This window comes from Engraulis encrasicolus, chromosome 19, assembly GCF_034702125.1.
Source record: "Engraulis encrasicolus isolate BLACKSEA-1 chromosome 19, IST_EnEncr_1.0, whole genome shotgun sequence".
NCBI lineage: Eukaryota > Metazoa > Chordata > Actinopteri > Clupeiformes > Engraulidae > Engraulis > Engraulis encrasicolus.
In genome coordinates, this window is record NC_085875.1 from 47,722,941 (window position 1) to 47,747,533 (window position 24,593).

The window sequence follows — 24,593 nt, forward strand, 5'->3', positions numbered from 1 at the left end:
CTGCCTAGAGGAATGGAGAGAAACCTGTTTACCCAAAGATTTACAATCAATTTTGCTAATGAAGAAACCATGAAAGCTCGTAAAAGAGGTAAACAAATCTTCCTCTTTTCGTACAAATCCAGCACAGGGGGAAAAAAAGGTCTCCCCAAAAAGCCCACAGGACAAAGCAAGAGGCCATAAAACGAGAGAGGAGAGGGGCCAGGCTAGACACATTAACATCCTGCTAGACGCAGCAAGGGGGCCCTATTTCTCTACTTGACTACTTTCCATGACAAAAAAATGTACCGTCCTCAACTGCTGTGCAACCTGGCGACCTGCTGGCTGCGTTACCCTGGGAGCTATATATGAATTCTGCTGCTTGAACAGCACTATAGTACTCTGAACCAGCCCATCACCAATGCCGAGCACACACACACACACACACACACACACACACACACACACACACACACACACACACACACACACACACACACACACACACACACACACACACACACACACACACACACACACACACACACACACACAGAGCTCAGCATTTCTGTTTATACTGTGGAAGGAAAGAAAAAAAGCTGCACCTGTGCAGTTTAGAGGCTGAATGACATGCAGGCCATTGGTGTTTTCAGGGGGGAGTTTAATTACGCTTTTGCTTCGTCTGGGATGTTTATGTTTAGTACTGTTGAATAATACAAGAGCCTGCATTGGCAAGGGATGACGATGACGATGATGATGGTGATTTTTTCCCCCACACAGATGGTCCCTTTGAGAAGCCTATCTCTCTCTCTCTCTCTCTCTCTCTCTCTCTCTCTCTCTCTCTCTCTCTCTCTCTCTCTCTCTCTCTCTCTCTCTCTCTCTCTCTCTGCCTGCATGCAGTGGTGGAAATCGATCGTAATATGACAAACACTAGTTTTGTGCCAAAAGACTGGCAAAATATTTCAAGAGGCGCATTTCATTCCATCACAGTTGCAGGAGAAAACTGGATTAAAATATCCTTGTGATATCCATTTTTAGAATAAATCCATATGGACTAAAATCAATAACTTCTACGTCAGTGAGATCTAGTAATACACATTATAGTGGAGAAGACAGAGCAGGATGGAGAGGAATGGAAATATATGTTAGTGAAGAAAGAACGAAAACAATTTATTTTAAGAGTGGCTTGGACAGAGGGAAGAGGATGATGAACAAGTCACAATGGAGGAACAGAAGATGTGTGTGAAAACAACGATTGAAGAAAAGGATGGAAGATAAAGAGGGGGAAAGAGAGACAGGAAGAGGGCAAGATGAGGACACTGTGCGGGTGACAGCTAGAGCTATGGGAAAGGGGATTGAAGGAGAGTATGTGGAACAGTATTGTATAGAGGAGAGTGGATGAGGAAAAGGGGATAGAAAGACAAAGGTGGAGGTGGAGAGTAGGCACAAGAGAGGGATAAAAAAGGATGGCAGAATGAGAACAGGGAGATGATGTTAGAGAGAGAGAGAGAGAGAGAGAGAGAGAGAGAGAGAGAGAGAGAGAGAGAGAGAGAGAGAGTAATCCACAGAGGAAGAAATACAGTATACGTAAAAAGGATGACTGAACAAGGGAAGGAAGATGATGACTAGAGAGAGAGAGAGAGAGAGAGAGAGAGAGAGAGAGAGAGAGAGAGAGAGAGTAATCCACAGAGGAAGAAATACAGTATACGTAAAAAGGATGACTGAACAAGGGAAGGAAGATGATGACTAGAGAGAGAGAGAGAGAGAGAGAGAGAGAGAGAGAGAGAGAGAGAGAGAGAGCTGGGTGAGAGGATAATGATAGCGATGACGAGATGAGATGAAGAGGTTGATAAAAGAAGCAGGAAGTGAGGATGGAGATGATGAAAGAAACAGGAAGTGAGGATGGAGATGATGAAAGAAACAGGAAGTGAGGATGTGTATGTGGTGATGTGGCTGAGCCTGTGGAGACTGCATGGGATGGGAGAGCTGCGAGAGAGAGAGAGAGAGAGAGAGAGAGAGAGAGAGAGAGAGAGAGAGAGAGAGAGAGAGAGAGGGAGAGGGAGAGGGAGAGAGAGAGAGGTGATGTGTCTGCGCCTGTGTAGACTATATGTGAGAGCTGCGAGTGTCCTGCTGCTGCCACCAGCTCAGCTGGAAGGTCAGACTCACCTCGGCACTGCGGCGCTCTGCAGACACATACAGTACACGCACACACACAAGAACACACGCATTCAAGCATGCAAGCATGCAAGTACGCAAGCACACAAGCATGCGCACAGACAAGCACGCAGGCAAGCATGCAGGCAAGTATGCAAGTATGCACACGTGCACACACGCACGCACGCACGCACGCACGGCACGCACACACACACACACACACACACACACACACACACACACACACACTTCCGGCCAAGCAAAGCCTGGGGCTCATGTGAGTGCATGCCACATACACATACAAGCATGCATAGACACATTCAGATGCACTCACACACAGCTGACCCCATAAACAAAAAAAACACACAAACATGCACAACAAATACGACACAAATACACACATGCTCAACACATGTTGCCTAAATGGCACTCACACTCTCACATAATCAATGCATTTGTAAACGTACAAAAAAAGAACAAGGGTGATGTACAGCGCAGTATGTGAAGTAGGGATGCAAATTATCGATTAATTCATTAATCATTAGTTGATAGCCTTATCGATCGACTTACAATTAATTGATAAGCGGCGTTTTCCCTCCGAAATCTCAATGTTTCTAAAAAAAAACCTACTAAATCTAAAAATTGTAATTAAAAATTGAGATAAAATACCACATTTAAATTTAATACCATTTCAATTCTTTAATCCAAAGGTGATTTAAATATTGCCACCATTCACACACTCTTCACATGCCCTTTTCACCTGGGTCTCTTGTCAGTTGAATTGTCTATCAATTGCGATTAATGTTTTTTAATCGATTAATGCATTGATCGATTAAAGTCGATTAATCGATTAATCGTTTGCATCCCCAATGTGAAGCTACATTCAGGCTGACAAAAATGAAGACAGGAACATGCACTCAGACACATGATAGAGAGAAAGAAAGACAGAGAGAGAGAGAGAGAGAGAGAGACAGAGAGAACAGTGGTACTTGAGAAGGCAATGATGTGAGATGAACAGTGTTAAATATTTCATCCATTTCCGCCAACCGAGGAAGCCCTGAGTGTGTGTGTGTTTCCCCCCCGCCTCTATCCTGCCAGTCGCAGAGCAAAGAGTCCTGTATCCCCCTCATCACCCTGTCGTGTGGAAGCTGTTGCAAAGTGTGTCACACCATGGACGCCAGTGTAAAGCTCTCAGACTATGTACGTGGGTGCCTGTATAAGTCGGGACTCCAACTGTTCTGTTCACACCAGACTTGGATGCTCCCCAGGGGCCGAGAAGGGCTTTGCTGCAGCTTCTGGTGTCTGGTCTGTTACTGGTGTCTGGTCGGTTGTTGTAATGATTACCGGTATAGGGCTCAATAAACGCCTCAGTTTAAAGATTTGGATGCGCCTCTCACCATTCAGCATTTTTTGTAATGCTTTGAATGTAAAGAAGTATTGCTGGATTGTGCAAATATTATAACCTTTTAACATATGCTTAATACATTTGCTGTTACCAGAGTGGCAATGACAAAGTCATAGTGCATTACAGAAGAGGCCTGTGTTATGTCATAGCAGTGTATTACTATGGTAGTTCACTTTTCAATGACTATTACAGCCTTCCGCTAGAAGAGGTTCACTTAGTGTCTTAGCTTCTACAAACATGAGAGGAAACAGTTGACGCAATGATGTAGTTACTGTCGGCCAGCTCATTATGCATAGTTTCTTGGAGCTTTTACATAGTAATAGCATAGTTTCTTCTAACTATTACATGAGTTTCCACACTGTGATCTTCAGCGAAAGTCCAACTAGCTAACTAACTTCCTTTCTCCAACTCCAGCCGCATTACTTAAAAGCAAAGTCAAAGCAAATTGTCATTACCTCATCGAGGCAGGCCAGATTTATAGAGTGCACACACACACCACCACACCACAGCACATCCACACACTCCATACGCGCTACACTCACAAACACTTCAAAGACTACTCCCTCAGAGACACCAGTAAAAGCCTTACACACACACACACACACACACACACACACACACACACACACACACACACACACACACACACACACACACACACACACACACACACACACACACACACACACACACACACACACACACACTTGGAGACAGTGTCCATGAATAATGAAAAGGGTCTGGCTGGCGGTCAGACACAAGGCCCTTACTATACACACTACACTACGCTACGCTATGTGGGTTATTGATCTGTAAAATGTCTGCCGGCCCATCCCCCTAAAAAAACACATTCACTCACACCCGAACACACACACTCATACCCACCCACACACACACACTCACACTACTCTGACTTCCTGCCGTGGCGTGGCCGCAAGCGCCATCACCAATCTCCGCCATCGGAACAGAAGCGTGCCATCCCCAGTATGTGTGTCAGAGAACTGGGGCAGAGCCAAACACCATGGCAAAAAACCAGCAGGGTTCAATGGGGTACATGATGGGGGGACGACAGAAAGAGGGGGGAGGAGGTATAGATATAGATGAGTGGTTATGAATGGGGAGAATGCTGGGAGTACGGTAAAGCATGTCTGAGAGCTTGAAGCTGGCCAGTAGCCTACGTGTTGCAGGCGCCACCAGTCCATGTGGGTCAATGATATTTTTTTTGTGGCGCAGACGTCAAGTGGTACAACCACAGCTAATGCCCATAAATTAATTAGTAATACTACAATTCATATGTTTCTTAGGTAATCCACTAAAAATGGTTTAATCCTTACTATAGTGGCATTAACTGTGGTTACTCTACCCTGACGTGTGCTACTACTAAAACATTATTGACCCAGGTAAGTTTTTGTGCAGTGGTGGGATATGCTGATGTGGAAAAACCTTTAAAGTTACAAGACAATGTTTACGTACATGCATTTCTAATATCACTAAAGGTAAGTATGAGCAAGTTCATAGTTGTACACTCACCGAACATGAATAATGCCCAAACACTTGCCCAAAATTCCCTTTTCATTAAAATGTTAATCTCCAGTGTTAATTAATTCTATGAATTCCCAAAACCATATTGTAAATAGAACTGGGGTCGATGTTGCATGCTTATGCGGCATCTTGAGATACGTTAGGGGCATACAGCAAACAGCTCCACCTTTTGCTGTGACATGAACTAATGTCAAGGACGACATCTTGGCTTTTGAAGTGTGACGTTACTGTAACAGTAGTTGTACTGTCAACTGAGGCACAGAGAACTCGGATAAATGGGAGAACTTTAAAGAAGACTTCCCTCTTGTATTTACAACATGATCACTGATACAAACTGATAAATTTAGCAATTACGTTAAGTTTAACCCTCTCCTGTTAAATCATTATAATGACATTTTGCAGTCAAAAAAGAATGTGGCACGTGCATATCATTAGTCTGTGCATGTGCACAGCATCCAAATCCCTGCTGACCACAATTTTGGGCACTCTGACTAACCTAGTTTTCTGCCGCTTAACTTTCTTCCAGCACTTGTGGTGACATTAATAGATATTTCCAACTATTCCACAATTTTATATATTTTCTATGAGAAGTCATGACCTCTCCTGGCACTTTTTGTGCATGCGTGGGTGTGTATGTGTGTGTGAGTTAGAGTCCTCTTGGAGTGGCTTGTGCCACGTTTTACACGCTAATTAAACTCTGTGGTCGGCTAATGAATTTCATGTTTGGTTTCTCGCCCTCACAGTGAGAGCAGTGCACACGAGCTGAACACAATATGACCCATTTCCCTTTCGGCGGCACAGCGGTGCGGCACAGTACAGAAGCAGCGGCTCTCTCTGCTCATTGGACGCCTCGTCTCCAACTAGAGCTTGGCAACAAGAGGAGAGTACTCTCAGAGAGGGGAGGCAGCCAATCAAGCCTGTGTGCTCTCGTGAGTTTGTTAGATTATCTCTTGTGCAGAGATAATCACCCGGCAGTCAATTGCACTCCTTGTGTTATTATAATCATCTGAAAGGTGTTAGGTGTGTGACTCAGTGTTTAAGAGTATGTGTGTGCGTCTGTGCGCGTGTGTGCGTGCACGTGTGTGTGTGTGTGTGTGTGTGTGTGTGTGTGTGTGTGTGTGTGTGTGTGTGTGTGTGTGTGTGTATGTGTGTGTGTAAGAAAGTGTGTGTTTCTATGAATTTCTTTCTGTGTGTGTGTGTGTGTGTGCGTGTTTGTGTGCTTCTTTGTGCACACGTGCGTGTGCGTGCATGCGTATGTAAATGTGTCCTTCTTGACTTCTAACCCAGCAATCAACATTTTGGATAGGGTACAGTAGAGGCACCAGCAGGACAATGCTGAAGGCACTGACGATGCGCCAAGCAGCCCTATTAATAGCCCAAATAACCCACTATGTGCAAGACTGCCATGCTGTCGCTCTGAAGATTCAGTGGTGGCCTCTAACTGACATTGGATGGCACCCTTAAACACAAGTTACTGCCATGTATTGACGAGGCGAAAAGGCTAAAAAGAGAAGAAAGAAACTTCTTATATGTTTGTTGTGTTCTTTGACGGTCCAAACATCGCGTCTTACATAATACAATAACCTAAATAGTACACTATGTGCAAGACTGCCATACTGCTTCAAAAATTGTCGATTGCTGATTAAAACTGTCATTGAGTATACACAAAAAGTATGTGTGTTGACTAGTAAAACTGACATTGAGTGCACACAAAAATGTGTGTTGACTAAAAAAAACTTTTAAACTTGCTATGTGTTCATTGTTTTCAAGATCTCAAACTGACATTGCATGTAAAACTTACTGTACATGGAAATGTGATGAAATGCAATGAGTCGACAGAGAAAAGTGTTAAAGAAACAAAGTTAAGAAATGTGTTATGTGTTTGTTGTCTAATTTGTCAGTTCAAAAAAATCACACACATACTGATATAAGCACTAAGGGCTACGCTGAATGTGGTGTTCGACAACATGGAACAGATCAGCCCTGCTCTCCCCTTGCAGATCCTTAACTCGATGGAAAAAGTGATACGTGATACCACATAGACACAAATCTGGAGACTATAGAGGCTTTGTCCAGAGCAGGTGGATGTTCTCCCCCACAGGTGTAACCAGATCCCCCCTCGAGCCTCCAGCTGATATTTTGCATCTGTGCTTTCTGACCTCTTGAGCTGTCAATGTGGTGCATCACAATACTCTGAAAATCAGGAATCCCAGGAAAAATTGGTAGGGTTGAACTCTTTCTAATGTGGCCAGATTTACAGCTGATTTGGAATAATGAAGAAGAGTACAGTGTACTTTAATGTCCCCAAGGGGATTTTTTTCTTGGGCTTCACCCACTGTATTGCACACAGTACTCACATACCCAGCATACATTAAAACAATATAACATAAAAACATAAAAAAACATAGAGAAACATAGAACTATGCACTGCTTGAGTATAGCATGTCTATATAATGTGATGCAGTACAGTAGAGCGCCTCCACAGCCGAGCACAGCTGAGTATTTGCATTTCACATCACTACTGCCATCATGTGGTCTAGACCCAAAATAATGCCCTACTTCCTTATCTCCAACCCCCCAAATCAACACCACAGTCTTGTGACCTAGGCCTTTGTTGTTTTCTCAAATCTTCACGTTTCTTTTGTGTCAGACATGAAAAAGTGTTTATCTTTTACCAGACATGTTTTGATGGTGAAACCGATGGTGTCTGAAACAAAATAAACTTGAAGATTTGATATAACTTTTGGTCATAATAAACGGCATATACAGTATGTTTGTTGTTTTGTTAATGTATTCAACATTCGACATGATTTTTGATGTGTCACAACACGATAGAGCTCATCAAGACCTTTGCTTTGATCCCTCTGGCTCCAAATCTTTGTTTTGTTCACACAGAAAGCATACATTGCAATTAAATGTTTCAAAATGGCTACTCTGGGGTTGTGTATACGTTTCCGAAGAGGGACTGAAAGGTAAAGCATGCTGAATGAAGAGACGCTGAACGCTACTGCACCTGAGGCACTGGCAGAGAGAACTGTGTCAAAGCTGTGACTGTGACTGACTGACACACTGACTGAACAGCTGCTGGGGAGCCAAAGCCTATTTGAAGGTAATTACACTCATTAAGTGAGAATTAGCACTGTTTGGCCCTCCGCGCATGCCGTATGGACCTCTGACCACCTTGATATCCAGTGGAACCACAACAGGGAGTTGTTGTAATCTTATGAGACATACGTACGTACATGTAAAAGTAGGTTTGACTTGACTGGAGGAGATACTATAGAAAACACTGGCTGAGGTTAATTGGTCTTAGACTGCGATAATTGTCGCTTTTCAGAAAGTAATTACCTCGGCTTCAACATCGGCTCCAGACGTTAAAGACATAAAAAGCGCTTGTCTAAAAACAGCACATCTCTTTCTGTGTCTAATTAGGTACTGGAATAAAATAATAGGTAATGTATTCTCATTTTGAAAAACAAATGAAAAATGTGGGCCAACACAGAAGTGCCCAGCCCTAGAATCTCCCACTCTATGGTAGCCTATACTGTATGTTGAGACAGAGACCTGTGTATATTTGTGTGCTGTTTGTTCTACGTGTGTGTTTGTGTATTTTGTATTTTAGGTGCCGTTGTGTGTGTGTGTGTGTGTGTGTGTGTGTGTGTGTGTGTGTGTGTGTGTGTGTGTGTGTGTGTGTGTGTGTGTGTGTGTGTGTGTGCGCGCGCGCACATGCGCCTGCATATGTGTATGCGCATCTGTGCGCATGTGCATGTGTGTTGTGTGCTCACTGAGCTGTGAGTATTGTGTTTGATGGCACTTGCCAATGGAGATAATCCGAGGGGAATTTATTTGTCTGTGGCAACTTCCTGTGGGAGTGTCTGATGATTGGGGGGGGGGGGGCATGGGCGTACATAGTTTATGGGGTAGATGGTGGTCACATGTCCATACCACTTTTGTAATTATGTCCCTACCACTTTATGTCAAATATAATGTGAAAGTATTAATCCTCGTCAATTTCTCCCTACCACTTTCCCAACCAAACCTTCACCGATAGGGGGGGTCCTAGGGTGGACGGGGGTTGGAGGGTAGAGGTGCAGTGGGGTGTTGAGACATCTGCTTGGTGCATCTTGCCAAACAGAGCAGCAGCTTGCTGCAGGACAGCTGGGAGGCTTGAGGAACTGTGTGCAGTGCAGTGCTGCTGACAGGTTGACACCAGGGCTTTACCTCACACTCAGGGCTTAGTCTACATTACACAATCCCCTACACACGCAAATGCACACAAATGCATGCCCGCACGTGCACGCACGCACACGCGCAAACGCACACACACACACAAGGAGTGTTGACTCTGTATCCTCCCGTAAAGCCTAATGCTAACAAATCTTTGAGTAGGCCAGTTGTAAGTAAACAGACAGCTATGTAGGTCCACAACATGCACTGACAACTGCTGCCATAATGGAGAGCATTCTTCAACAAACATCCACACCCACATGCATGGCAAAAAGCATATTTAAGAGTGAAAGGAGACACTCAATAGTTTGTTAGTTACTGTAAAAACACTGAGGATGAAACTAAAGCCTTTGTTTTTGGGGTGCAAGCCACAGCCTGCCTTGATGGCACGTCATCAGTGGCGGAACAATTGCACACAGGGCCTAGGGCAAAACGCTGCTAGGCCCCCCCATACTGCCTGACAAGGTCATAATGGTGCCCCCACCAGCAATACAGGAGGGCCCTCCTGGGCCCAGGGGAAAATGCCCGTCTTGCCCCACATATAGCTCCGCCCCTGCATGTGATCCTATCCAAAGCCCCACTTCATGCGGTCCGTTTACACTCTGCAGTGCAAAGAGACCCAGAGGTAAATAGAAACTTGTCAGAACTTCCAAAAACCCACAGCTCAAAGCCCATCTCAAGACTCTGGTCGCCACAGTGCCTAGGGCCTTTTAGATAGGATTTGCAATGCTGACAAATTTCAAGAAAGCATTGATTTCAGCATCTATTGAAGTAGTCATGCCTCCCCACCCCCTCCCACCCTCTGAACATAAACACAAACAAAGAGCATGGTCAACGCAAAGTCGACCTTGCATCGTGTACGTGTTCAGCTCTGGCCTGCCAAGCTCTGGGTGTGGAGGCAGTGGATAAAAAATTAAAATAATATACCTGTAATACTCTAAGAGAAGAGAAGAGAAGAGAAGAGAAGAGAAGAGAAGAGAAGAGAAGAGAAGAGAAGAGAAGAGAAAATGATGACAACAGAAAAGAAGAGAGGCGATGAGAAAAGAGCAAACTAAAGAAAAATGAAAACGCAAATGCAACAGCTCTACCTCTACTCCGCTCTTGGCGAACGTGAGTGGGGGTGGGGTTGGCCGGACGCTGTGGCTGTGGCTGCTGATGTGGCTGTTGATATGGCTGTGGCTGCTGATATGGCTGTGGCTGTGGCTGCAGGTTCTGGGGCCCCTTTCTGCCAGGGGAGACGGGCCCCGCCATCTGCCTGGGGGCCCAGAGAGCATCCTGCTGCTGGTAGATCTTGGAGCTGAGCAGGCGTCGGCGCAGGCTGCCCTCGGTCTTGGGCTGGAGGCGCCGCGTGTAGAGAGGCAGGAGCTCGTCCTCGTCCTCATAGTAACGCCGGTTCCAGCACTTGGCTGTCGGCTCGCTAGAGAGACAGTCCACGTAGGCAATCATGGCCGACATGAGAAAACACACACACACACTAGCGCTGTGTTGTGTCTGTCCTGCCTAGGACTCCTTTTCCGTTGCCGCCACTTTTGGAGCCACTGGAGCCTCCAAAACGGTTTCTTTTCCCGCACCCAGCGTTGATCTCAGTGCACTGACCTTGAGAAGTCACTTGTTTGTACAGAGTCGAGACACACATAAGATACACGTCCCAGAACATAGGGGCAAGTTCCTCGCGGAAGTGAAAGTCCGATCCATGCAGGGAAACTTGCTGTGCGATGACCCCTCCGTGCAGAACAGAGCCCTACTTTCCAAAAAAAGGCTGACAAGCAACTATTATTTACCAACATTACTCTTCCTCATGATAAAACAGAACAGCCCGAGCAGCTGCACAAACTAGGCCTTTTATTGTACACATACTCCTCATCTCTCGTCCAGAGAAAGGAACTGCGAAGAGACTGGACAAGAGAGCCTCCTTCAGCAGGCCCCCTCGTCTTCAGATTAAGCTCTTAACCCCGGATTATCCTTAAGACATCTCAACCACGGTGAAGGAAGGCCAGTCCCTCACAGATGCTCACCACAGGGCCAGGTGACGACTGCCCTGCCGTGCGCTTGCCTGGATGTTTGGGTATTGTTGCCAACGCTCTCTGTTTCCAGTGGCCAGAGAAATCCGATCACAGTTTTCCGTGATGGAAACGATGAATATTTAAAAAGCCAGCCAGCAAAACTGACACGCCACTGAAGAGTAAGCAGAAACAAGCAGTCAAAGTTAAAGCCAGTCATAACAAGTCTTTCAAGGGGGTAAATGATACATTTTATAGGGGGAACTGTGCATTACCCATAATTACTGACTGGCATTGGCAGACAGTGCCACTAAATACCCATATAATGGATGAGGCGCCCTTGTTAAGACTGGCAATTAGCCCAGAGGAACAGACGCAAGCAGCAGCTCCACCTACTGGTAATTAACACGCATGACACCCACCTCACACAGAGGGTGTCATTCATGTTGGCTGAGTGTGTGGCAGAGTCACTAAGGAAGTCTTTGACAACAAAGACACATCCAATGTCTTGTGCTGTGACAAATCTGGGTTAATGACTGCTTTGGTCTTGTTATGGCACCAGGTGTCTTTGGTAAAACACCAGATAAGTACTGTGCTCATGTAACTGTCACAGAGTGTTTTGTCACCCCCATGTGTCATCATCACTGATGAGCGGTCCTGTGAGAACAGCGACAAATCCTGTGGTGTGGGTCGTTCTGTCTGGGAAAGAAAAAAAAACAGGAAATTGTATCCCTAAACCAGTCATTTTGTCCCTCCACAAAGGTGGCATTGCATGTCATTAGGTGTGGGGGAGTTCCTGTATCATAAGCAGGAACTTACAACTCTGAAAAGCCTGTATTGAACTTCGACTGAGCAGAACTAGGATGCCAGGATTAAGCCAACAAGAAACCGGTTGGATCTCATTAAATAAATTGCCCCCACAAAAAAGGAGAGGAAGAAGAAATTCTGATCTCATCTTCATGGCAGGCGGTTAAAGGAGTCAAGCAACCATATGCGGAAGAACCACCCAGCCCCCAATACCTCCCAATAACCACCATCCATCCCCACCCTTTTACCCCAATCCCCCAGACCACCCCCTCTAGCCCATCCATCCATCACACATCCACCACAACCCAGCCTGCGCTGAAACTTTAGTGCTGGGTGGAGGGCCCTGTCTCTCCTGCCAAAACCCCCTGGAACCTCACAGGATCGCTCCTCTCCACAACAGAGCTTAGCGTTACAGCTATCACATACAGCTTTCGGTGTTCCTGCCAGAGTCGGCTCCCGGGTCTCAGTCTGTGTTTATATTGCTTCTGCTTCTGAGATCGTAAGACCCTTCCATAGTCTGTCTTCATAACAAAGTCCAAGGCACACTTCTGCTTGAGCTCCAAACTAAGACAAGGTTTATCGCATAATGTGGGCGCTCTCCTGCGGGACTGATGACAGGGGGCAGTGACAAACAGGTCAGCTGCCCTGGGCCCAGGGAGAGGGGTGGGGGTGGATAAGGGCATTAGAATTGGGTCCTCAGTACATTGTATGTATTGAGAGGGGTGTTCTTTTGATGATTTTGTCCTGGGCCTATGAAAAGCTGTCAGCGCCCCTGCTCACATGTATATTTGAACTGATGGTTACAGAGTGAATATATTTATAGTTGAATGTATATTTGAAGTTAGGCTTTCGGAGTTTGAAATTAGGCTTAAGGAGTTATCAAAATGTATGAACAAATACTGCTGAAGCACAGCTGCAGTTCCATTTCAGCTTCGGCACAAGGTTTTTTCCTCCAGCCATCTTCTTTGTTCTGAGAACAGTAACACTGTAGCTGTACAGCAGCTGTAGGTGAGCTGGCTATTGTTGTGGCTGCTTGGTCAGTGGCCTGCCTCGCGCAAGCATCTGGATTTGCTTACACGGCAACATTCCCTCCAAATAGACACACACACAGGGAGAGGGAGAGAGAGAGAGAGAGAGAGAGAGAGAGAGAGAGAGAGAGAGAGAGAGAGAGAGAGAGAGAGAGAGAGAGAGAGAGAGAGATTCATCCCAAAAGTCATAACATATTTTGTCTTCAACTGAATAAATGAAAACCTTTTCAGTGCAAGTCTCTGAACATCTATCACAAGTCAACCTGTGTGGCTGCTGAGTTTTGCCAGACAGGTCACCAGTTTTTTTCAGTATGGGACGTTTTGGGAACTCACAGTTGGACAGAATGCATCCCCAATGGAAGCCAAAGGTATTCTTTTATGGCGTCCTTGATTGCTGAGTATAAAATTACAGCTTGACTCGAGGGCCACCTTGGCCTTTGCAAATGACACACAGCAAAGCCAAGTACTTTAAAATATGACTCATGGTTTTGGGACAATCTGTGGGTTCTCTGCACTGCGAAAAACAACACTGGTGTTTTCTGCTGAGTGAGTTGTCCATGAAGATCACCCCTTAGACCTACAAAGCTAGAAAAAGGAGAGAGCTTACTTCTAAATCTTAACACTCTGCAGTATTTTGACGACTGCTATCACTAATCTGTTTTTTTTTCTTTTCACCAACTTTGTGAGAACACAATAATTCATAGGCATTGCAGTTTGGCTAACTACAAAAGAACATTTAAATGGAAAAAAACAATTGCTTTTCCCCCACATGCCCTTAGATGACCCACACCAAGACCATAAAACACACCCCTTACAACTTACTGCAAGTTCAAGTAAACTCTGCTCCACTCTGAGGATGTCCATCTGATTGTGGAGAATTATTGTAAGCCTGTACCATCAAAGGACAGCAACGGACAGCACTTTGAACAAATCTTTCCAAAATATTGAATCCCTTTTGTCCTGAACTTGACATTGCAATATGGCAGTGCGTTGCGATGCCCTGCAACTGGTGAAGAGCATTTTGATTCTTCATCCATAATCCCCACTGATCTTCAGTGCAAACACAGACAACACCTGTTGCCGCTCAAACAAAAGAAAACGCTTTGAGCTCAAGTCACCAAGGGGAGGGGGGATAATCTCAGTCTTCTCGGAAGCCCCCCAGATGTGTTTGTCCAATCCCTTGAGATCACATAAACCACTGCACTTGAATAGAGATTAGTCTGCCCCTGTGAGGAAGCAGTCTCTAACAGGCACACACACCGCAGATCACCCCCCCCCAACACATACACACACACACACACAGACAGACACACACACACACACCCTCCCGCCTCAAGCACAACCCCCGACCAGCTTCCTCTGTATTAATTCATGTGCACTGGACAACACCAGGCACCCAACCACAAGGCTGGCGGAACCACAGCAGAACAATGGTTGCCAAGGTATCGCTGGTGCCTAGATCCGATTGGATCACCTGCTGTTCCAGACTGTGTATTTTCCCCCCTCTTTTTTTGGTGGTGGAGGTGGCTCTGTCTTTCTTTTGTTGTCTCCTCCCCCTCTATTTCTCTACTTCTGAAATCTGTATGGAGTTCACTTCAGAATAGGGTTCATATGTTAGCTACTAATACATGTCTACTTACTATCCATCAGAGATGTGGACTTGTGACTTGTGACTTGGACTGACTTGTGACTTGAGTCACAAATGACTCGCCTTAAGACTTGACTTACCAATATTAGGAATGACTTGTGACTTGACTCGACTTGTACGCTATTGACTTGAGACTTGACTTGACTTGACAGTTTTAGCTTGCAATGACTTGCAATAGCATTCCAAGAAGCAGCAACTAAGTGTCATTTAATGAATAATTATAAACCGTGGTAAAACCATGGTTAGTTTTCAGCGTAAAACCATGGTTCATTTTACAGTTAACTTTGCTGTTTGCTCGCACCCGAAGACTTTGTAAGAAACAGTTGGGAGTTGAGCGCACTTTCTGTAAAAAAATATCATTTTATAGTTAAACCTAGTCAAACCAAAAATCAAGCCGAACCATGCTCAAAATCATGGTAATACACCATGGTCGATTTTCGTAAGGGACATGACGACTTCGTGCAAGCAGTTGTTTTCTCACGACACCAAAGCTTGAACTGGGTGTTTACAGGAAATAAGCGGTGCTTTAACTCCACAGCATGGGTGGAAAAATAACACCTGATGACACCGAAGAGCATGTATGGGGGGGCATTGCAGAGTCAGCATGGGACTTCACTCTTGAGCATGGTGGACATGACGGGCCAGGAAGTTCATCTCATTTCGCTTCCCACGAAAATCCTTCCTCTACTTCCCTGACAAAACACTGGGATGGAAAGATGACCCACATAGCAGCAGGCTAGGATCTTCGCATCCTAATGTGAAGTCAACGTCGATGCTGGGAAATGACGAGGAGTGCTCAAAAGTGCATTTTCTGCAATGGAGATTAATAACCTATTGTTCAGTCCACCCAATGCACTCAATTATAAACACAGACAGGGAAATTGCTACATCTACTGACAATATAGACTATAAAAGTGGTAATCTTATATTTATGTACTTAAATGTTATTCCCATGCAACAGCAGAACTAGTGGATTTGCTGCTCAATATGTGCCTATAACCACCCTGTGGTTTGTGGAATGGAGAAGGCATGTATCTCTTACAAGAGTTGGCTAGCACTTAGTTACGCATGTGTAGTGGAAAGTAGCGAAATGGCTTTAAAGCATGGACAGAGAGTCTCTCTCTTTCTCTCTCTCACACACACAGACGCATGCACGCACGCACGTGTGCGGACGCTTGCATGCACTCACACGCACGCTCTGTCTCTCTCTACCACATCAACACATTCACACATGCATTCCCATAGGCATTTCCTTGCCCTCTCTCGTGCTCTCTATTCCAAAACCATAATGCCTTTCACTGGGTAATGGCTATAATTAATGCCATCTTCTTGTCACTCATAGGCACCATTACATAAACTTCTCGACATGTTCCGGGCCAGTGGAAAACAACAACAACAACCTCATCATTCTTATCTGACAGACACATACAGTATTCTGGAGTTTGGGAACTTGTGTGGCCATTGTACATATAATGGTTATATAATCCGACAAAAAAAATGTTTTGGTTGTCTAAAGTTCTGCGGCCATAATAGTGTTATTGTGCGTTAGCACGGGCATTAGGGAGCCACAAGGTCTGTGTCAGCTTGTCTGTCCGTCAGCGCATGGGGCAGCCAGGCTTCAGCGGACAAAGACGACGCGTCATTAAAATTTACTGTGACACATTGTTTTGTGGCCCAGGATGTTTGGAATGCCTTTGTCAAAATGGCTGTTAAATATAGATGGGGGGGGGGGGGTATGTTCATGACACTAGTGGGTTTTTCACATTCGCTACATGTCCCACAGAGAGTCAGTGGTCTTTCCCTCTACCTCTCCTATCCTCCCTTGTCCCCGTCTCACGAGCGAGTGAGTTCAGAGTGCTAAAACTCCCCAAGAGGCGGTGATGTGTTAAGATCAAGGAGGTAAGACATACTGTAAACAAAGACATTGATGCTTGAAATGAGTTTGGCTGGTATCCATATTTTAAGATTATTTTATTGGTCATCAATCAAAAATGTGATTAAGGAAAAACAGAGCAAAACCAGAAGTCATGAAGCAGTATATTATCATCACACCAAACACAGGAAAATTTGTAGGGTAACGACACGAGACAATATTTTGCACGGAAGAACAATTTACTCGACTGAAAGAGAGTATGTAGCATCTCCTCCATACAGCCCTGCCCATCACATACTCTCTTGGCCTCCCCCCCTGACTAGAAAGCAAAACACCAAAGACAGACACACCCTTTCCCCCCACTACAACCTCAGTCAGCCCACACAGCCACACACTCAAACTAACCCCCACCCCTCTCCCACCTGTGGTCAAGATCTCTACCCCATAGCCACACATCCCCACCAACCCTCCCTCTAGTTCTACTGATCTCTCTTCTACCCCCCCCCTCCCCCCCCCACCGGTCCCACTAATGTCTCCCCAACATCCTCCATCTTCCCTCCACCCTCCCTCCCTAATTTTCTTCGAATCATTTAATGTCTCTTTGCCTCTAATTCTTTTTGTTTCCTTTCTTTTTACTTTTATTGTTTTGAGAAGCACAACGGGCCCTGCCGTGGCCAATCGGTAAGGCACTCGCCTGCCATGCGGCTGACTCGGGTTCGATTCTCGGCCTGGGTCCTTTGCCGACCCCTCCCCGTCTCTCTCCCAATTCGCTTCCTGTCCACCTCTCACACTGTCCTATCAAATAAAGTTGAAAAAGACCAAAAAAAGTAAAAAGAAAAGAGAAGCACAATGCATCTTTGCCTGAAATGCGCTGTACAAATAAACTGGCCTTGCCTTGCCTTGCCCTACCTTGTCTCCCTCTGGTCATGCTGATCTCTCTTCTCCCCCATCATGCATTGCTGACTCATGAGCCCTCATGAGTGGGGCCTCTATTCATCCACTGTGACCTCCCATCCCTCACATCACATCACGGCCATGCTGAAATAACCAGTGTGGTTTTTAAAAAGGGGATTTCTGTCGGCTCCATGAGTAACATAGTCACCATCCACCATGAGTAACACAGTACTGTCTGTGTCTCTGTCCTCTGTCTTTCTTTTTCTGTTTTTGTTTTCAGTCATTGTTTAACTTTTTTCTTTCTTTCTTTCTTACATGTTTTCCTACTTTGTTTCTTTGTCCAACCATCCCTTTCTTTCTTTCTTTCTTTCTTTCTTTCTTTCTTTCTTTATTTCGTTCTTTCTTTCCTGTCTTTCTTTGTCTTTCCTATTTTGCTTCATTCTCTATCCTTCCCTCCCGCCCTCCTTCTGATGGAATCCTAACAAATGATTCTTGCACCTCCTGACCCAGTTTTGAGACCCCTATCCAACCCACCTCCCCCATCACCTCCTCTCTCCCTATCCATCTCTCCTCTCCCACACCACTCCCTCTCCTCCACTCCTCTCACTCCCCTCTCCTTCTCTCCTCTTCTCCACTCCCCACATCCTCCCACTCCTCCACTCCCCCACCTCTCCCACTCCTCTCCTCTCTTCTTCTCTCCTCTCCTCCCCTCGGACGGGGAGGGGATAGACTTATGGGATGGTTTTCATGGCCAGCTGCAAAATCAACATTTACTTTCCAGCTAAACATTTTCACGAAGCCTGAGTTACAATGATCAGACAGACAAACAGAAAGACAGACAGACAGAGAGACAGACACACAGTCACACAGACATAGAGACAGACACACAGTCAGTCAGTCAGTCAGTCAGTCAGTCAGTCAGACAGACAGACAGACAGGCAGTCAGACATACAGACAGACATAGAGACAGACAGACAGTCAGTCAGTCAGTCAGTCAAGCAGACAGACAGAAACCCAATACAGCTGATCTCCCCTGCGGCTATTGCTGTATGCTGACACCATACTACTGTGCTGCACTGCACTGTAACAGGTCGACTGGCCTGCAAAACCAGTTGGCTACGGTTCTCATTGGGCCACTCTCCATGCCATGCCATCACACACACTCGCAAAAATCTCTATCAGGGCATGCAATCTGATACACAAGGATCACACTGCCTCCTGGGAAACAGAATCAGAATCCACGTCATGATTGCATCTCCAGGACTTTCACTCTCTCCCTCTCACTCTTTCTCTAACACACACACGCACGCGCGCGCGCCGCACACACACACACACACACACACACACACACACACACACACACACACACACACACACACACACACACACACACACACACACACACACAGTTTTCAGAGGAGAAATGTTTTTTTTTCCCTTTTGCTTCTTTCTCACACTACTAGGTTCTGGAATTTATGATCCTTTATTCCATGATCTAAACTCCAGAGTGCCAGGGAGGGATACCCTGCGAGAAGGCTGGCCTGGCCTCCAACCTAAACAGCTGTACGAGCTGTTTGTGTGTGTGTGTGTGTGTGTGTGTGTGTGTGTGTGTGTGTGTGTGTGTGTGTGTGTGTGTGTGTGTGTGTGTGTGTGTGTGTGTGTGTGTGTGTGTGTGTACATGCATGTGTGTGTGTGTGTGTGTGTGTGTGTGTGTGTGTGTGTGTGTGTGTGTGTGTGTGTGTGTGTGTGTGTGTGTGTGTGTGTGTGTGTGTGTGTGTGTGTGTGTGTGTGTGTGTGTGTGTGTGTGTGTGTGTGTGTGTGTGTGTGTGTGTGTGTGTGTGTGTGTGTGTGTGTTTAGAAGTCATGCCAAAAGACCAGTCAGTCCATGTGCAATGATTGCTGAAGTCAGAATGAAACCAAACCGCTGCAAGATCACAACTTGCTGCAGAGAGTTTAATATCTGTACTCACACTATTGGGAAAATCTGTTCCTGCATGAGAGAAGATCATACTAGACCACATATAATATTTTATAAGCACCAGAATCAGCATCAGGCATTGTATTCACCGTTCCACACCACTTCCAAAACAACATTCCATACCTCTGGAATGGTTGGACAGCAAGAGACTCCCACCCACCCAAGCCTTTTTTTTCTGGGTCACCCACGGCTTAATACATTAAAAGACAAAAAAAATTCCCTCCACTCACTCCACACAGAAGATGGCTTTCAACCAAGCCTTAAACCAAATTAACCCTAACAGGATTCCACAGCTGTGCTCTCCATGCTAGCAAAGGCATCAAGGGTCCTGCAGACAGACCCCATGTGACCATGGGCAGGGAAGCTGACAAGGGGGTACAAAGGGGTCACTTGTCCCGGGCCCAGGGAGATGGGGGGCTCATAATTGGATCCTCTTTACATTGAATGTATTGCGTGAGGGGGGCACTTTCAGAGGAGTTTGTCCTGGGCCCAGCCAAAGCTGTCAGCGGCCATGATGATGGGAGAGAGGAACGGACAAGGACAGTCTCTCCTCTGATACTCCCATCCATCTCGCTGCTCAACAGATAAAAAGGTGATGTGATCTTTAATGACTAACTGAATGCTTCTTTAATGGCTCGTTAGGGCAATGGCCATGTCACTCATGTGACTGCAGTTTTATTAATGACTGGACTCAAAACGCAAGATCAAATGTGAAGATTTGACCCAGATCTCAGTGTGAAAAACAGAGCATCTATTCTGGTAGGATATGCAGTACTATGCTTACCACCACCCACAGCTCCAGTGTACACAAACAAGGTGTTAAGTGACTGAATATACGGCATGCGTGTCATGTCAAAATAAGACATATAGACTTACAGACCATTGTTGACTGTATGACGGCGAGAGATATCAATACATTTCTGACACAGAAAAATGAGTCTTGTGCTTTATGAATAGGGTGCACTGAGCTGTGACACCCTGTGGTCTTTTCACCGTCGAGCGAGTTGCTCTCGAGTTTTGAAAAATGCAGTGTAGGCGGGGGTTACTCAAGCAATGCGTTGGCTGACTGGCGCTCAGCTGTTCAGTTGTAAGTTGAGGCGTACATTTTCTTTTTTTTCTTTAAAGAGGCACTCTGTTTTTGAGCTTCCCAGATGCTGTGAGGATGAGATGCCTGGTGTTTGAAATCTGGATTTGATGGGCTCCGCGCCTGTTGGGACTTGTACCTGAAGCTTTGGTCCTGAGGGCTGCAAGGAGGCTGGAGAGACAAGCAAGCCTACTCTCAACTCGAAAGAAAAGAGGGGTGAAAAATCAAAGCAGACTCCACAGGGATCAGTGGTAAAGCACTGTCTCAAAAAGAGGCAAAATAATCTTTCATCTCTTTGGTGCACTCTCATACACATGTGTGCATGCACGCACACACACATACACACACATGCACACGCACACGCACACGCACACACCAGTAGAGAGAAAGAGAGAGAGAGAGAGAGAGAGAGAGAGAGAGAAGAATGAACAACTCTGTATTTCTATTAGCCTTAATCTCTTGATGATCTGCCATAATGCACTTTTTATTAGGGGATTGTAGATCACAGGGTGACAGTGAAACACACCCACATACTTTTCTATACTCAAATAAGACAGACAGCTGGCCATGCCATACCATAGCATATATATTTGTTAATGCATGCCTAGCAAACAGAAGGCAACATAACATTCCAGAGGGCCATGAATTATGCTGTGTTATACTCATTCAGGCCAACATAATCTGATACAGTACTTCCATGAATGTGAGAGTTCTGTCATAGTGATTTTATAATAGTATTCCTCAGCAAGGGCTCGCCAGTCCCCCAGGGGACTTTGGGAAGCCCTAGGGGGGCATTGAGATGGATACAGTTGGGAGGGGGTGGAGCTTAGTTGCCATTGGGAGGCATTAGTCTTTTATTTTGTAACAATAATGGGGGCATTGGCAGGCTCATGATGAGGTCAAGGTGGCGTTTGTTCAAAAAAGTTTGAGAGCCACTGCTTTAAAGGGGCACAAGGTAGGATGACATAATTTGCGCGGTGCCCGTGGCATGCCTGTCTCAAAAAATCTGCAACGTAATGAAAAAATGCTGTTCAAATCAACTCGCTGTGAGATTGTTTTTCATCATGGAATGCCAGCAGTTGATACAAATCTGAATATGGTATGTAAAGCTTATGCTTGTAATGCAATGTTTTCAAATGAAAAGCTTCCCACGACACTTGTTCGGACCGCACTGTCAAAAGTTGCATGTAGGGTTTTCTGACAACGGACAGTGGAAGCGGTCGCGAGAGCCATCATTCACTTACTAATGACTCGCATAAGCATCGACTGACTCGGGACGATGATCAATTTAACTTTTAATCCTACCTGGAGCCCCTTTAACAGAATATGTCATGACTCTGGCAATGTCTCAGCTCAAGCAGTTTGTCAGATGGATCTTGTTATCATCAATTTCTGGAAGGGTAACTGACTGAAAAGATAGGTCATGTGTGTCGCTTCATTGACTCTTGTGCTGTGTGTCTGACAAAACTCTCTCTCTCTCTCTCTCTGAGTGCCAATGTCTAAATCGTTGAGAAGACAGGCGGGGAGGTAAATATGTGTCAGCGAGTGTATGGCAAACAGTTCACTTAAATATGCTCCATTCAGGTCCTCCATTCAGACGCGTCCTTCATGCGAGCGAGTCATGCATGAAAACCAGATCAGCTTTTGTTCAGGTCCCCAGTCAGGCATTAACACCCCACTCTACACCACATCCCCAACACCACACCATACCACACCCCCACACCACACCACACCACACAGGCACCAGACGGCTAGAGCAACATAGTGTTGTTGATGTGAACCCCACATGCCCCCAAACCCCCACCCAGCAACCACACACATCCACCGCCCAGCGTTTTTCTATGTTGGCCTGTCTGGCTGTGCCATTCATTCTTTAACCCCTGTGTTATAACCTTGCTGACACCACAATTTTAATGAACAAGTCTTAATTTGCTATAACAGTAAGGTTATAACATAGGCTCTGCGCTAGGGGGTTAAGGCTCTCTGTAATGTCTTGGCAATGTTGTTATGATGTAAAGTTGAGTCTTTTCAGGAATGAGTGAACGGGTGGGCCCATCGTTGCAAAGAGGCTATTCTCGCCTTAAAAAACTCTCTGAGTTCAACCACACAGAAGTTATTAATGGATTAAGACATGCTCCCCCCCGCCCAAAACCCCTACACACTTGCTGTTACCAGAATGGCAATGCTCAAATCATAATGCATTACTAAAAACTCTTTGTAATGTTATAGCAGTGTTAGTACTACGGTAGTTAAGTCTTTTCAATGACCATTACAATGTTCCACTGTCAGGACAGTGCTGTGGCAGAACCAGTCCTCCACTGGTTATAAGTGGCCGATGATAAGTGTTGGAAGTGCTTTGGCGTGGTGTGTGCCTGAGTGACAGGCAGCATGCAGACCATTCCCCCCCTTATCAGGGGCTGAGCACCGCTGCAGGACACCCGAGCGGAGGTCCGAACTCAGACCCACAGACCAGTCACTGTGTGCCACTGTGGTGCGCCCTCCAAAAAAAGAGGTCACAGTGCTTAGAGGAGATTACTTAGGCTGGGAGTGAGAGGTGACACAGGCCATGAAAGAAAGGTCAGGGGGATAACACAATGGGGTTTGGCCGAAGGGGGCAGACAGGGTGATGGAGAGGGGGGGAAAAGGAGAGGGAAAGAAGGAGAAAGAAAAAGAGAGGTGGAAAGAGACAGAGGGTGACGGAAAGAGAGAGTTGAAATAAAGAAAGAGCCGACACAACAGAAGCCACCTGACCAGTCATCCAAAACAAACTTCACAGGGTGAAATCCATCAGCAGCCACGCCGACACTGAACTAATTCTCTCCTCTGACCCCCCCTGCCCAGCAGACACACACACACACACACACACACACACACACACACACACACACACACACACACACACACACACACACACACACTTTCCACCGCAGCCACCCTGCAGCACACAAAAAGTCCTCTATCACAGGGGATCCAATATGTGTCACAACCTAAACACACAAAGTCACACACACACTCGCACTCACACTCACAACCACACTACACAGTACATGCACACTGTAAAGAAACTTCAGAAGGCCAGGGAGAGAAGGCTACACAACAATGACTTTGTACTGTACTCTTTGCCAAGGTGAAAAAGATGTATAACAACAGTTCAAGCCCCCAGAGTAAAGGCAAGGGAAACTTTACCAGCTCTTTGCACATGTGCACAGTACAAGTGACATGAAAAAAGGCAAAACAAATCGAGGGGAATTATTGTGACAATGAATTTAACAACAATGATTTAACCCACAATGATGATGCACTGAGCTCAGGACTCTCTCTCTTTCTCTTTCTCTTATTCTTTCTCTCTCTCTCTCTCTCGCTCTCTCTCTCTCTCTCTCGCGCACGGACACAGTACAGTAGGTCATACACAAGTGACACGAAGGGAATTGTTGCAAATGTGAATGGAAGACAATGATTTAACACACAATGATGAAGCACTGAGTTTATCTCTCTCTCTCTCTCTCTCTCTCTCTCTCTCTCTCTCTCTCTCTGTTGTTTCCATTGCGAACAGCTGGAGGCTCACTCTACTCTACATTAGCGTGCAGAACTTTTTGGCAGGGTCACCATAACTCACTTTTCCCCCCTCCCTCTCTTTGTAAAATTCTCTCTTCTTTCTCTTTTCCCTCACTTCCAACCTTCGTCAACCTTCTGGAGTTCCAACACACCACACACGTTACATTATCGGCAAGACAAGAAAAGAGAGAGAAGCAAGTCGGCTCCACAAGGTCCCAATTAAATATTTAAATAATAACAAAAGAAAAGTGCCTGAGCCTTTCCTTGCCTCTTTGTCTCTCGCTCAAGTCTCTCCTCCCCACTCACTCAGTCATGGGTAAGAGACAGCTCAGCCTACTTCCATCATTCAACTTCTTTGTGGAAAAAAAGTAAAGATTTCGGTTCCTCGTCTTTGTTTGGAAGCCACAGTGAGAAATGGGAAT

The 24,593-nt window shown here is 45.6% G+C and overlaps 1 protein-coding gene across 3 annotated transcripts in view; it reads right to left on the reverse strand.

Annotated features, from left to right (window-relative positions):
- The window catches only part of nhsl1a (NHS-like 1a), a 105,811-nt gene that overhangs the window by 37,453 nt on the left and 43,765 nt on the right, over positions 1 to 24,593 (reverse strand). The window lies entirely within an intron of this gene.